The sequence below is a fragment of the Myodes glareolus genome, chromosome 22 (genome assembly GCF_982192425.1).
Source record: "Myodes glareolus chromosome 22, mMyoGla1.1, whole genome shotgun sequence".
In the NCBI taxonomy this organism is placed as follows: Eukaryota; Metazoa; Chordata; class Mammalia; order Rodentia; family Cricetidae; genus Myodes; species Myodes glareolus.
Window position 1 is genome coordinate 61,656,221 of NC_142047.1, and position 12,494 is coordinate 61,668,714.

The window sequence follows — 12,494 nt, forward strand, 5'->3', positions numbered from 1 at the left end:
GAGAAAATGCTTTCATAAGATCAGGCTATAGGCAAGTCTATAGGCCATCTTTTTAAATGAGTTAATGATCTTAGAGGATCCAACCCATTATTGATGATGCCATTCCTGGGCTGGTGGTGCTGGGTTCTATAAGCGAATAAGCATTTAAGATATTCATCAATTTGACCACAGGGCAAGACCAGTTCATGCACCCTCTTCTCTATTGCACAGGGTCTTAGCTGGGGTCATCCTTGTGAATTCCTGGCAATTATTCTAGTGTCAGGTTTCCTGCTAGCTCCATAATGGCTCCTTCAATTAAAATATGTCATCTCATCTCTGACCTTCCTCTATCTCTACTATCCCATTCCCTCAACTTCTTCTCCCCACTCTTCTTCCCCTTCCACCCTCCCTTCTCCCCTCACCTTTGTGCTCCCAATTTTGTCAGGCGATTTTATCTATTTCCACCTTCTTGATGGATCTGTGCATGTTTTCTTAGGGTTCACCTTGTTACTTAGCTTCCCTAGGATCATGAACTGTAGGTTAATATCCTTTGTTTTACATGTAGTATCCACTTATGAGTGAGTACATACCATATTCATCTTTCTGGGTCTGGGTTACCTCACTCAGGATTTTTTTTCCTAATTCCATCCATTTGCATGCAGATTTCAAGATGTCATTGTTTTTTACCACTGAGTAGTACACCAATCTGTAAATGTGCCACATTTTCTTTATCCATTCTTCAGTTGCAGGGCATCTAGGGTGTTTCCAGGTTCTGTCTACTACAAATAATGCTGTTATAAACATAGTTGAACAAATGACTGTAATCATATGAGTATCTTAAATGTCACCATAGAATCTTCTTCCTTCAACTGATGGAAGTAGAGGCAGAGACCCACAATGGAGCACTGGACTAAACTCACAAGGTACAGTTAAAAAGTGAGAGGAGTAAGAATATGAGCAAAGAGGTCAAGACAGTGATGGAGACACCCACTGAAACAGTTCATATGAGCTAATGGGAGCTCATCAACTCCAGCTAGACAGGAAAGGAACTAGCATAGGTCAAAGCTAGACCCTCTAAATGTGGATAACAGTTGTATGGCTGGGGAAGACTGCAGGACCACTGGCAGTGGGACCAGGATTAATCCCTATGATTTGTACTTATTCTATTAGGATGGTTACCTTGCTCAGCCTAGATATAGTAGGAAAGGCCTCGGACCTTTGACAAAGCAATGTGTCTTACCCGCTCTGAGGAGTGGATGGGGGTATGGTGAGGAAATAGGTGGTGGAAATGGGAGGAGAAGAAGGGTAGAAACTAGGATAGGTATGTAAAATAAAAAATACTGTTTTCTTTTTATTTATTTATTTATTATTATTTATTTTTTCATTCATTTATAAAAAATTTTCACTTCCTCAAGTCCTTCCAATACCCTCCCATTCCCCCCACTCCCTCTCCTCCTCCCTCTCCAGTCCCAAGAGCAGTCAGGGCCTCCTGCCCTGCTGGAAGTCCAAGTTCCTCCCTCCTCCCTCCAGGTCCAGGAAGGTGAGTATCCAAACAGACCAGGATCCCAGAGAGCCAGAACATGCAGACTAAACAAGACCCGGCGCCAATGTCAATGGCCTCCCAGTCAGCCCCCATGTCAGCCACATTCATAGAATCCAGCCCGATCACATGCTCGTTCAGTCCCAGTCCAGCTGGCACTGGTGAGCTCCCACCAGACCAGTCCCCTTGTATCAGTGGGTGAACGCACCCCTCGTGGTCCTGGCTTCCTTTTTCATGTTCTCCCTCCTTCTGCTCCTCATTTGGACCTTGGGGGCTCAGTCCAGTGTTTCAATGTGGGTCTCCATCTCCATCTCCATCCATCCTTGGATGAAGGTTCCCTCCAATCCTGCATAATAGTGTGCATAAGCGACCCCAAAGACTCTACCAAAGAACTCCTACAGCTGATAAACACCTTTAGTAATGTGGCAAGATACAAGATCAACTCCAAAAAATACGTTGCCCTCCTATACACAAAGGATAAAGAAGCAGAGAGGGAAATCAGAGAAACATCACCTTTCATGATAGCCACTAATAGCATAAAATATCTTGGGGTTACTCTAACCAAGGAAGTGAAAGACCTATTTGACAAGAACTTTAATTCTTTGAAGAAAGAAATTGAGGAGGATATCAGAAAATGGAAAGATCTCCCTTGCTCTTGGATTGGGAGAATCAACATAGTAAAAATGGCAATTCTACCAAAAGCAATCTATAGATTCAATGCAATCCCCAACAAAATCCCATCAAACTTCTTCACAGACCTTTAGAGAACAATTATCAAGTTTATATGACAAAACAAAAAACCCAGGATAGCCAAAACAATCTTATACAATAAAGGAACCTCTGGAGGCATTACCATCCCTGACTTCAAACTCTATTACAGAGCGACAGTATTGAAAACAGCTTGGTATTGGCATAAGAACAGAGAAGTCGACCTATGGAATCGAATAGAAGACCCGGATATTAACCCACAAACCTATGAACACCTGATTTTCGACAAGGGAGCTAAAGGTATACAATGCAAGAAGGAAAACATCTTTAACAAATGTTTTCTCTTTTTTAAAAATAAAAGAAATTATAAAAAAACAAAGTGAGGCTATTTAAGCCCAAGGTTGAGGAGTGCTGGTGTGTGTGTGTGTGTGTGTGTGTGTGTGTGTGTGTGTGTCTGTGTGTGTGTGTGTGTGATGTTATTATATTTTCATTAAAAATAAAATAAATTAAAGACAAAAAAGAAAAAAAGAAAGAAAGAAAACGGTCATAGAAAGTCATCAGGAGCAAGACTCCAAGCAACATTTCTCCATGGACTCTGCATCTGTCCTGCTTCCAGATTTCTAGCTTGAGTTCCAGTGCCCACAGTTTTTTATGATTAATTATTATATGAGAAAGGGAAGAAAATAACACTCCCCTCAAGTTGTTTTTCTTCACAATGTTTAATCACAACAATGTAACCCTGACTAAGAAAAAAATTGGTACCAGGATTGTGGGATCTAGCTGTGACAGACCAGGCTGTGATTTGGGGGAAGACTGTAGAAGGACTTTGGATTTTATCATGAAAAAAACCACTGACTGGTAAAAATTTGTTGAACCTTTCTGTAGGAGCATAGAAGATAGAGTATTGGGAGAAGTGCAGATGCTAGAAACCTAACTGGTAAAATTCCATAGGGAAATTTGAGATGCATTTAAAGAGTCTATCTGGGACATTGCATACTTTAAATTAAGAATCTATGGGTCTAGGCTGGTGGGGCTGAAGATTGTCTGTGATTGACAAGATATGTGAACCAATAAAGTGAAACCTATGTTTGCTGGGACAATCAATTCTGCTCAGCTAGAGCTGAGAAATTACTGGTGACTGAGGAGAGACCAGTATTGTTGATTGTCTTCTGGGAAGTGTTTGCTCAGGCCAAAACACAGAAGCTGTGTTCCAGAGGCAACCAGGGATGTACCTCATACTGGGAATCGAATCTGGTAGTGCAACAATCATCTTGATGGCACTGGTTTGAAGGCATTAGGAGGTCATAGACAGCAGCTGAAGCTTGGCATTGCACAGCCTTGATAGACTCCTTGAACAGAGCCCAGAAAAAGCTATTGGTTAAAGTGCAGACCAGTTGCAGCAGAAGACCTCAGAATTTTGAAACTGCCCGTACTGTAAAATGACCACTAAGGCAGCAGCAACCATGAAGTACACAGCCTAAGAGTCAAGGTGTGTGGGCAGCAGAGGGTGGAGTCAGAGAAGAGTCCACAGTTGAGAGATTGAAATTTAAAGATACTTTAGAGTTTTAGAAAGACTTTTGAATATTTTAAAGAAACTTTAAAACTTAAGTGTTTGAATTTGAAAAGCTGTGGGACATTTAAGTTTTTAAAACATTTTATGTTGTGGTATTAATGTTAATCTGTGGTCTTAAGGGTGAACAAAAAGGGAAAGGCTATGGTTAAACAACAATGTGTTTGTAAGTCAAGTTGACATTGGATCAACCATGGTGGTTACTGTTTATTTTAAATTGATATAAGCTAGAGTCATCTGTGAGGGCGGAACTTTATTTGAGAAAATGTTTCCATAGGATCAGGCTGTGGGCAAGCCCATAGGGCATGTTCATAATTAGTGACTGATATGGGAAATTTCAGCTCATTCTTAGCAGTACCCATTCTGCTCTTGTGGTCTTGGATTTCCTAATAAAGCAGGTTGAGTAAGTCATGAACAGCATGGCCTCTGCATCAGCTCCTGCCTCCAGGTTCCTGCTGTGTTTGAGTACCTGGCTTGGCTTCCCTTAATGGACTCTTACTCATGATAGCTAAGTGAAACAAACTCTTTCCTCCCCATGTTGTCTTTGGTCACACCATCTCTTGACAGCAAAAGAAAAGGAAGTAGCACTCTCAGAAAGATTTAAACATGTTCCAGTGCAACAATACACACCTGTTTAAAAGAAAACTAGTCTCTTTGCGGTGGGAAAAATGGCTCATGGTTAAAAATTCTTGCCATGGAAACATGAGGATAGGAATTGTGGATCTCAAGAACCCACATAAATGCTGGGTGGGCATGTGGTAGCCTCCCCTCTAATTACAGTCTCAAAAGGTGGAGACAAGATTCTTCGAACAGACTGATTGGCTAGGCTAGCTGCATAAGTGAGCTTTGTGTTTGACTGAGAAACTTTGCCCCAATGAATAAGATGGATAGCAATCAAGTAAAACTTCTAATATCAACTTCCAAACTCCACAAGTATCCCCTGTATACACACACACACACACACACACACACACACACACACACATCTACCCACACACATGTAGGCAAACCACGTAAAAAGACAAAAGTGAAGGCAGAAGTATGTGAATCCTCAAGAGCCCAAATAATAGGACATGAAAGGTAACACTCACAAATAACAAAAAGAACCGCCACCACATGAGAAAGCAAGGGCCTGCCTTCTTCTTTCTTATAAAGGAATTACATCAGCAGGCAAGAGCTCAGTCACCATGGAGCCAGATAATTCAAGGTCATGGGTAGGGCAAATACCCAGTACAAAAAGTTTAAAATTCTCTCAAATATCATTTCTTCAGTTAGATTATTATTAAAGATAAGAATATCGCAGGGTTAAAATTACCCACCATTCCCAGTTCCTCATGAAGCCACAACGGATTTCTTCTGTTTTACTTTTGAATCAAGGTTGATTGTTCCTTCTCGTAGTCTATATCTCCCTGAAAAGACCACCTCATTTTCCTGTTCAGACATTTTCCTTCCTATTTCAAATGTATGCACTTGATTGATCTCCTTTTGTATTGCTGTAGATGGATGCCATAGCCAAGGTAACCTATATATAATAAATCATTTAATTTGGGGATTTGCTTACAGCTTTGGAGGGTGAATCCATGATCATCATAGTAGGAGAATGGCAGCAGGTAGGTAGCTATGGTGTTGGAGCAGTAGCTAAGAGCTTAAATATTGAGACAAAAACCACAAAGCAGAGAGAGGAGAGAGAGAGAAAGAGAGAAAGAGAGAGAGAGAGAGAGAGAGAGAGAGAGAGAGAGAGCGAGAGAGCGCTAACTGGGAATAGTATACCATTTTGAAACCTCAAAGCCCAGTCCCATTGATGTGTCTTCTCAAATAAGGCTACAAATCCCAGGTCCACTAATTTTTGACCAAGCGTTTAAACATATGAGTCTATGGGCGGCATTTTCATTCAGACCACTATAATAGTTAACACCAAATTGAACCTATGTAGTTAACCCCAAATTGAACCTTCCGCCTTCATACTCACAGCTGGTGGATGATCAGGACATGGTATTCAGTGTCTGCACAGCGTCTGGATACTGTAATAATGTGGGGTTGTTAATAGACACACTGGTATCTGGATAGTCATTCCAATACTTGTTTGTAGTTATTTTCACAAGTGAGAGATTTTACTCAGTGGGATAGAATTGTAAGAACATGGAAAACTTTCCGAAGCTTTATTTGATTAGGGTCTGGTTAAGACACATGCCCTTTGCAACATCATAGGAACCATGGGCACAACATAATGAACTGGCAGTGTTTACTCCCTAAGGCACTGATTTCATCACTTTTGTCATTAGCATTTCATCTGACTAAATCCACACAAAGAGTAATGAAGTCATGTGGAGTCAGAAACAGCCAGACAGGTTCAGAGAGACTGAATGCTGGTGCCACCTGTATTTCTGAATTCATCAGACTTCTGTGAGCTGACCTGACTTCACACTCAAATTCTCTCTCATCATTATGCTGACCTGCATGTGATATATGTTTAAGACATTAAGGGATAAGGAGCCATACCTACCTCCCAATGTACCTGAGAGATAAATTCACTTAGAATACAACTGTATCTCTTTGGAAGTCTCCTTTCCAATGAGTCTGCTAGATACATTACAAAGTCAGTTCCCTTTAATAGTCATATATTTGTCAAACTCAGAAAGCTAGCTTGGCAGATGATTCAGTAGGTGAAGCACTTGTTGTGTAAGCATATTCCTCAAAACCCACAAGTGGGTGGGAACATAAAGCTCCTCCTTTGAGATAGAAAAGAAAAAGGGGAGGATCCTTAACAGCTTTCTAGTCAGGTAATCTGCTGTATTCGGTGATAAACAAGAGACCCTTCGTCTAATGAGGTGGAAGTCATGGGACAACATGCAAGATTGTCCTCCGACCTCCACACACATATGTAGCAGTTTTCACACAAATAAAACACACACACACGCACACATAACATCATACATACCAATCATTATCCACTTAGTAATTTTATTTCTTGGTCTTATATTGACTATACCAGACCTGAATCATGAAAAAACCCAACTGTAAACACAATCAAAATGAAATCATAGTCTTTAAAAACGAGGACTGTAAGGAATACACTTTTCATTGATAGTGTAGCCCTATTCTTTGACATCATCTATAAGATGTATGGAGCATTTGGAATTCTCATTTAGCTATACTGTGCTGCTGAGGAAGATGCTGCAGGCTTGAAATACAAGTGGAAGGACTCCAAGAACTAAACAATCCATTCTATAACAGGTACCATTAGAACTTGCTTCAGCTTACCAGATCAAAGCATTTGAAGGCTATCACTCATTGCTCTAAGAATTCCTGATTAATGGGGTTCCATGCAAAGTGAGGTGGAATTCATCTTATTTCTATGTAGCTTTTTAGATTCGAGTGGATACAGGAAGCCACGTGAGCAATTGTTTAACCCATGTAGCCTTTAGAAGTAATGTCTCTGCCAGATTTATGGTTTGAGCTACCAATTCAGCAAACAGGGGAGGGTTGTCAGCACTACCTGTAAAAACAAACGCCTATCAGTGTGCTGTGAATGCCATCTTAATGCCAACTTGGAATTGTATCGTTATGATTATTTTCTATCTGACATTAACATGTTTTCATATTTTAAAGAGTATTTTTTCCTAAATCTATATAGATCATGAAGAAGTTACTTCTTAGGAAAACAGTAATAACAACCCTTTAATTCTGACTTTCAGGGAAAATATATTAGAACAGAGTTGGTCTGGAGGTAGGTTAAGAAATACAGCACTTGCCTATCAAGTGGAGCCCCTAAGCTCAGTCCCCACGCAGAAAAGTCTACACCAATTGCAATGCTGTTGCAGTTATGCTGTTGCTGATTTTAGGAACTTCAAATTTTTTGAATTCTAAGATCTATTGGTTCTGATGAAAGGATCAAGTGAAACAAAGGCTTTAAAACACACAGATGAGGGGATTTGGATGGATGCCCAAGGGTACCTTCTGAGGCATTAGAGAATTCTCCAGGAAGTGATGGCTTGTTCAAATGATTGACTTGCTTAAATATGTTTCTCTCTCCTTTGTAAAATGTTACCTTATCTTCCTCTTTTTGGTGTGTATGTTTGGACATATATGGATTTGTGACTGTATATATGAATGGATATACACATGTGTGATTGCGTATGGGGTGGGGGTGTCTCTACTGCAGTTCCCTTTGGGTACCACTTTCTTTCATACCACTACAGTGCATGTGTACCAGAAAACAACCCTAATTATCATTTCTTAGGCAGTGTATATTTTTCTCTCTTTTATTCAATTTTAGTTTCTTTTATTTTACAGTTTGATTATTGCCTGGAGCCTATTAAGGAGGCCAGACCAGCTGAAGAACCAGCTGCAAGTATCCACTCTTTCCCAGAACTGGGATTTGCAGTGCATGCCACTATGCCTGGCTGTTTCTACGAGTTCTGGGGCTACCACTCAAGGCAATCACTATTTTTGAGTCACCTCATCAATCTCCCACACAACTTTCTCTTAATGTCATTAATTTAATATTTGCTATAACGAAGTAAAACATTTGGAGAGATAGGCAAAATGACAGTGAGCAATTAAAAGTCCAATTTAGCAGCATCTTATGATTTTCCATAGAAAAGCATCTTCGTTCATGAAGATTCAACACACTGTGACTTTATTATTTAACTATTTTGTGATATATGTACCTGAATGTTACAGTACATATATGTAGGTTAGAGGATGTGGGAAGATTAGCTCTCCCTCCCACCATGGAGGTCCTGGAGCTGAAACTCGGATTCTCAGGGTTGATGGTAGGGATCTTGCCAGCCCCACCTCAGATTTAATATGGACACTGGCATTGGTTCTCTTCACGGGGTAGTGTCTCCATCGCAGATGTCCTCAGAAAATAATCGATTCTATTTATCATGGTGCCTACAGTGGCAGGACCAGTACAGAGTCTGGACTAAATCACCAGGCTTTAGGACCGTGAATTTTCCCTTCCTTTCACAGAAAGAAAATGAACAAACTGTGCTTGACTTTGAAATGGAAGGCTATTGAGGAAAAGCAAAGACAAATTTTATACACATTTTCCCCTTAGAATCTACTATGAAAAATGCTTGCAAATCTTTATTTTACAGTAGAAAATGTCCCTCAGAGTAATCTTTCCTAAAATCGTGGAGTGGGTGACATTTGTTATCAGGTCTGTGTATCATTTTTACTCTACCCTTGCTTTCTCTTTGCCATGCTACCCACAAATTCATTTCTGTCCAAACCCATCTTGTTTCCTCCATTTGTGTACTGCTCTAAAGCTTGGCCTCTGTTTTCTCTCTCTCTCTCTCTCTCTCTCTCTCTCTCTCTCTCTCTCTCTCTCTTTCCTTTCCTCCCTCCCTTCCTCCATCTCTCTCTCTTTCTCTCAGCTTTTAATTTTTTAAAAAAATGCATTTGCTTACTTGGTAGGAGGGGTCACATGTGTAGAAATCAGAGGAAACTTTTCAAGAGTCCATTCTCCTTTATCATGTGGGGATTGGGGATTAAACTCAGGTCATTATGTTAGTAAATAGAGATCTTACTCTCCGAAGCACCTAACCCACCCTTCCCTGCTTTTCCTCAGGCTATTGTGAGCCTTCAATCATGAGCCAGATACGTATATGGCTCAATTCATTTTTCTACTGGAGTTAATACACCACCACAAATTTGAGCTTAATGGTGACCCCAAATCATCATCCTAACAGCATTTTTTTGGTGTTGAGGGAAGCTATGTGGTTTGTGGAAAATGTTTTCAACTGAAAAGTGTGGAAGTTCATTCAATACTTTATTCAGTCATAACCTAGTCCACTCCTATGTGATACCCAATATAAAAGCATCATAAACAGAGAAAAATATGGCACTCAAAACACTTAGGCATCTTTCTTTTTTCTTTCTTGTATTCATGCCGTTGTTGGGCTGATTCAGATAAGTGGAGGGTTCTATGAACATTGTGTCCAACATCAAGGTTCTTCGAGGGATTTTAGAAGAGAATGTCATTCTAGCTTCTATTGCACATGAATGGTTTCATCTAAGCTTCAGCTGGCAGATGGGTTAGTCAATAAATTCATTGCCTTTCAAGTATTAGGACCTTCATTTAATCACTGAACAAAAGTAAAATACTAGGACTAGAGGCAAGGTATGGGTTTATAACCCTAGCGTTGGAGAGACAGAGACAGATTCCTAGACTTGCTGGTCAACCAGCCTAGCACACTCTGTAACTCTAACTACAGAATTAAGGTAAACTAAGCCTAAATATCACTACTTATCCTTGTATCTTCACATGTACACACACACATACACACACACATACATACACACATACATACATACATACATACACACACACACATACACACACACACGAGTCTGAGACTGATGATAGGAAAGCTTTAACTTTCCCCACAGATTTCTACTATGTCAGTTGAAATGAAGATTAAATAACTCAAAATACTTTGAAAATACAGGATAAGCTAAACCGATGAATGTTCATGAATGACAGTGTAGGAAAAAGCACTAGAGTCACGGCTCACTTGGGTAGGAGGAGTTAAGCAAAAAGAAGGGTAGCAGAGAGCAATGAGGGGGAATATGAACCAACTATGAAATCTTGAAAAGATAAATAAAATAAACTGTTATACAGCATGATACTAGCATTAACACCCTTTATTCTGAGAAGCTCTATCAACAGCTTTAATATATTGAGCTCCAGAATTCAAATTTGTACTGCTGTTCTATCCAGGAATGAACAAAATGAGAGACTGGAATAATCATCATTGGTATCTCCATGTGGCACCTAGTATAAAATGTGCAAATCCTACAAGGAGAAAAATGATCCATTTTCTATGCTCCAGGTTCTCAGATATCAGTTTCAACTAAATATGCAAGTATGTGTTTGTGCATATGTATGTCAGCACATGGATATGCACACTCACACACATTCCTGCACACATACACAACATACACAGAATAAAGAAGTTGCCAGAAGACAGACTTACAACTAGTAACAGAATTGGATCCCCAGAGAGTCAGACATGGGGTCTATCAGAGACACCATATTTGATACAGTTATCAGCATGCTTTACAAACAGACAGAAACCAAGAACAAACAAGTACGGACAATGGATTTTCTTAATTAACAGTTTTGTTGTCAACACAATGAAATTTTAGTTTTAAAAATAAAAAGAAAATAGTATCAATAAAATGAATCACATATTATGTCAATTATAAGTAATCACACCTGAGGGAATTAAAACATTAGGAGATTAAAGGTAAAGAAAAACTCATCCCAAAATGACTCCATGGCTAAACTGCTTACCATACAAGCCTCATAAACCTGAAAAAGCACTCAGTGGCATCACCCACATCTACCCTCCCTCACACACAGACAAACACACACCAAAAATTATGTTCAAAAATTAAAAGTGTTTTATATTCTTTGAATTCATACTGTTTTGACAGCATTCGATGTTTTTAAAATATGTGAGGGTAAAATTAGAAAGTCCCAAATTTATCAAATTCACACCTCAAAGATTTGAATACATAAAATGTAAAAGATTCAATAGCTGGTATATTGAAAATCTGAGAATTAATACATACATATTAATACTGCATGTAACTAGATACAAAGATATATAGGAACTAATTGGTAGACTTAGGAAGTATAAACATATCTGAAATATAGCACCTTTCAGCTGTCTAGGCAAATGATCTTCCAAGACTCAAGGTGAGATAAATACTTTGCTTCAGATAAAAATTTATAGTTCAGGGACTTTAAGACAAAAAATATATACCAAAATGATTTCTCTTAGAGAGGAGAAAAGTGACAATTTTTGCCAAGCAGAAACGTCTAAGATTCAGGGAATAAGAAGTTAACACTTACCAGATACACACTAGTGAACCAGAATAAACAACTTCAAAAGCAGTGCTTTTATTATTACAGTATTTATTAGGCATATGGGGTAGGGTAAGAAATTGCCCTTCAGAAGGCATTCATGCTGATTGAGTCATCTGTCTTTCACTTGGGTAACTGAAATCAACATTTTCTAGATTAATTGTACATTCACATTATGCTCTGAAAATGTTATATTCTTAATGATCTGGAAGACGGGAGAAATAGAAGATCATTTCTGGTCCTACCTAAGCTATTCCGCTGTTAGCAAAACACATTTTCAATAACAATTTTTTCATAGAATGTTTCCTTTGCCTTGCAAATCTACATCCTGTATAAGTTAGAGGAGCTCCTAGATACATGTTGGGGATTACTAGGCACACACATATCCCACATTCCCCAAGAATTTGTAAGAAATCATTCCAAAAGGTGCTATCGAGACTCAGAGATGAGTACTGAAAAAATTTCACAAGAGAGTGATTTCTTGAGTTGTTCATTCTTAATATACCCAAAGTTGTACATGTTTTATAAACCTTACTGAGACCAACAGAACCATAGAAAACAGGATAGAAACACAAAAATAGTTGAATTGCTGGGAAATAAGAGGTCAAGCAGAAGTCCAAATGTGTAAGTCATTTCAAAATCTGAAAAAGACTTGCATTTGCTTATTTGTACAACATAAATTTCCACATTATATAGAGAGTAAAGAAAAAAGAAAAGAAAGAAAAAGAAAAAAAACTGGATCTAGCTTCTTGAAGATCTGAGTTTCAATCACCCAAATCCAAGTAAAGTAAGCCTTAATGGTAGAGGTATGTGAAATG

General features: G+C 39.0%; 1 protein-coding gene across 1 annotated transcript in view; it reads right to left on the reverse strand.

Annotated features, from left to right (window-relative positions):
- LOC148118628 (contactin-associated protein like 5-1-like) overlaps window positions 1-12,494 on the reverse strand; it is a 901,008-nt gene that overhangs the window by 48,379 nt on the left and 840,135 nt on the right. The window lies entirely within an intron of this gene.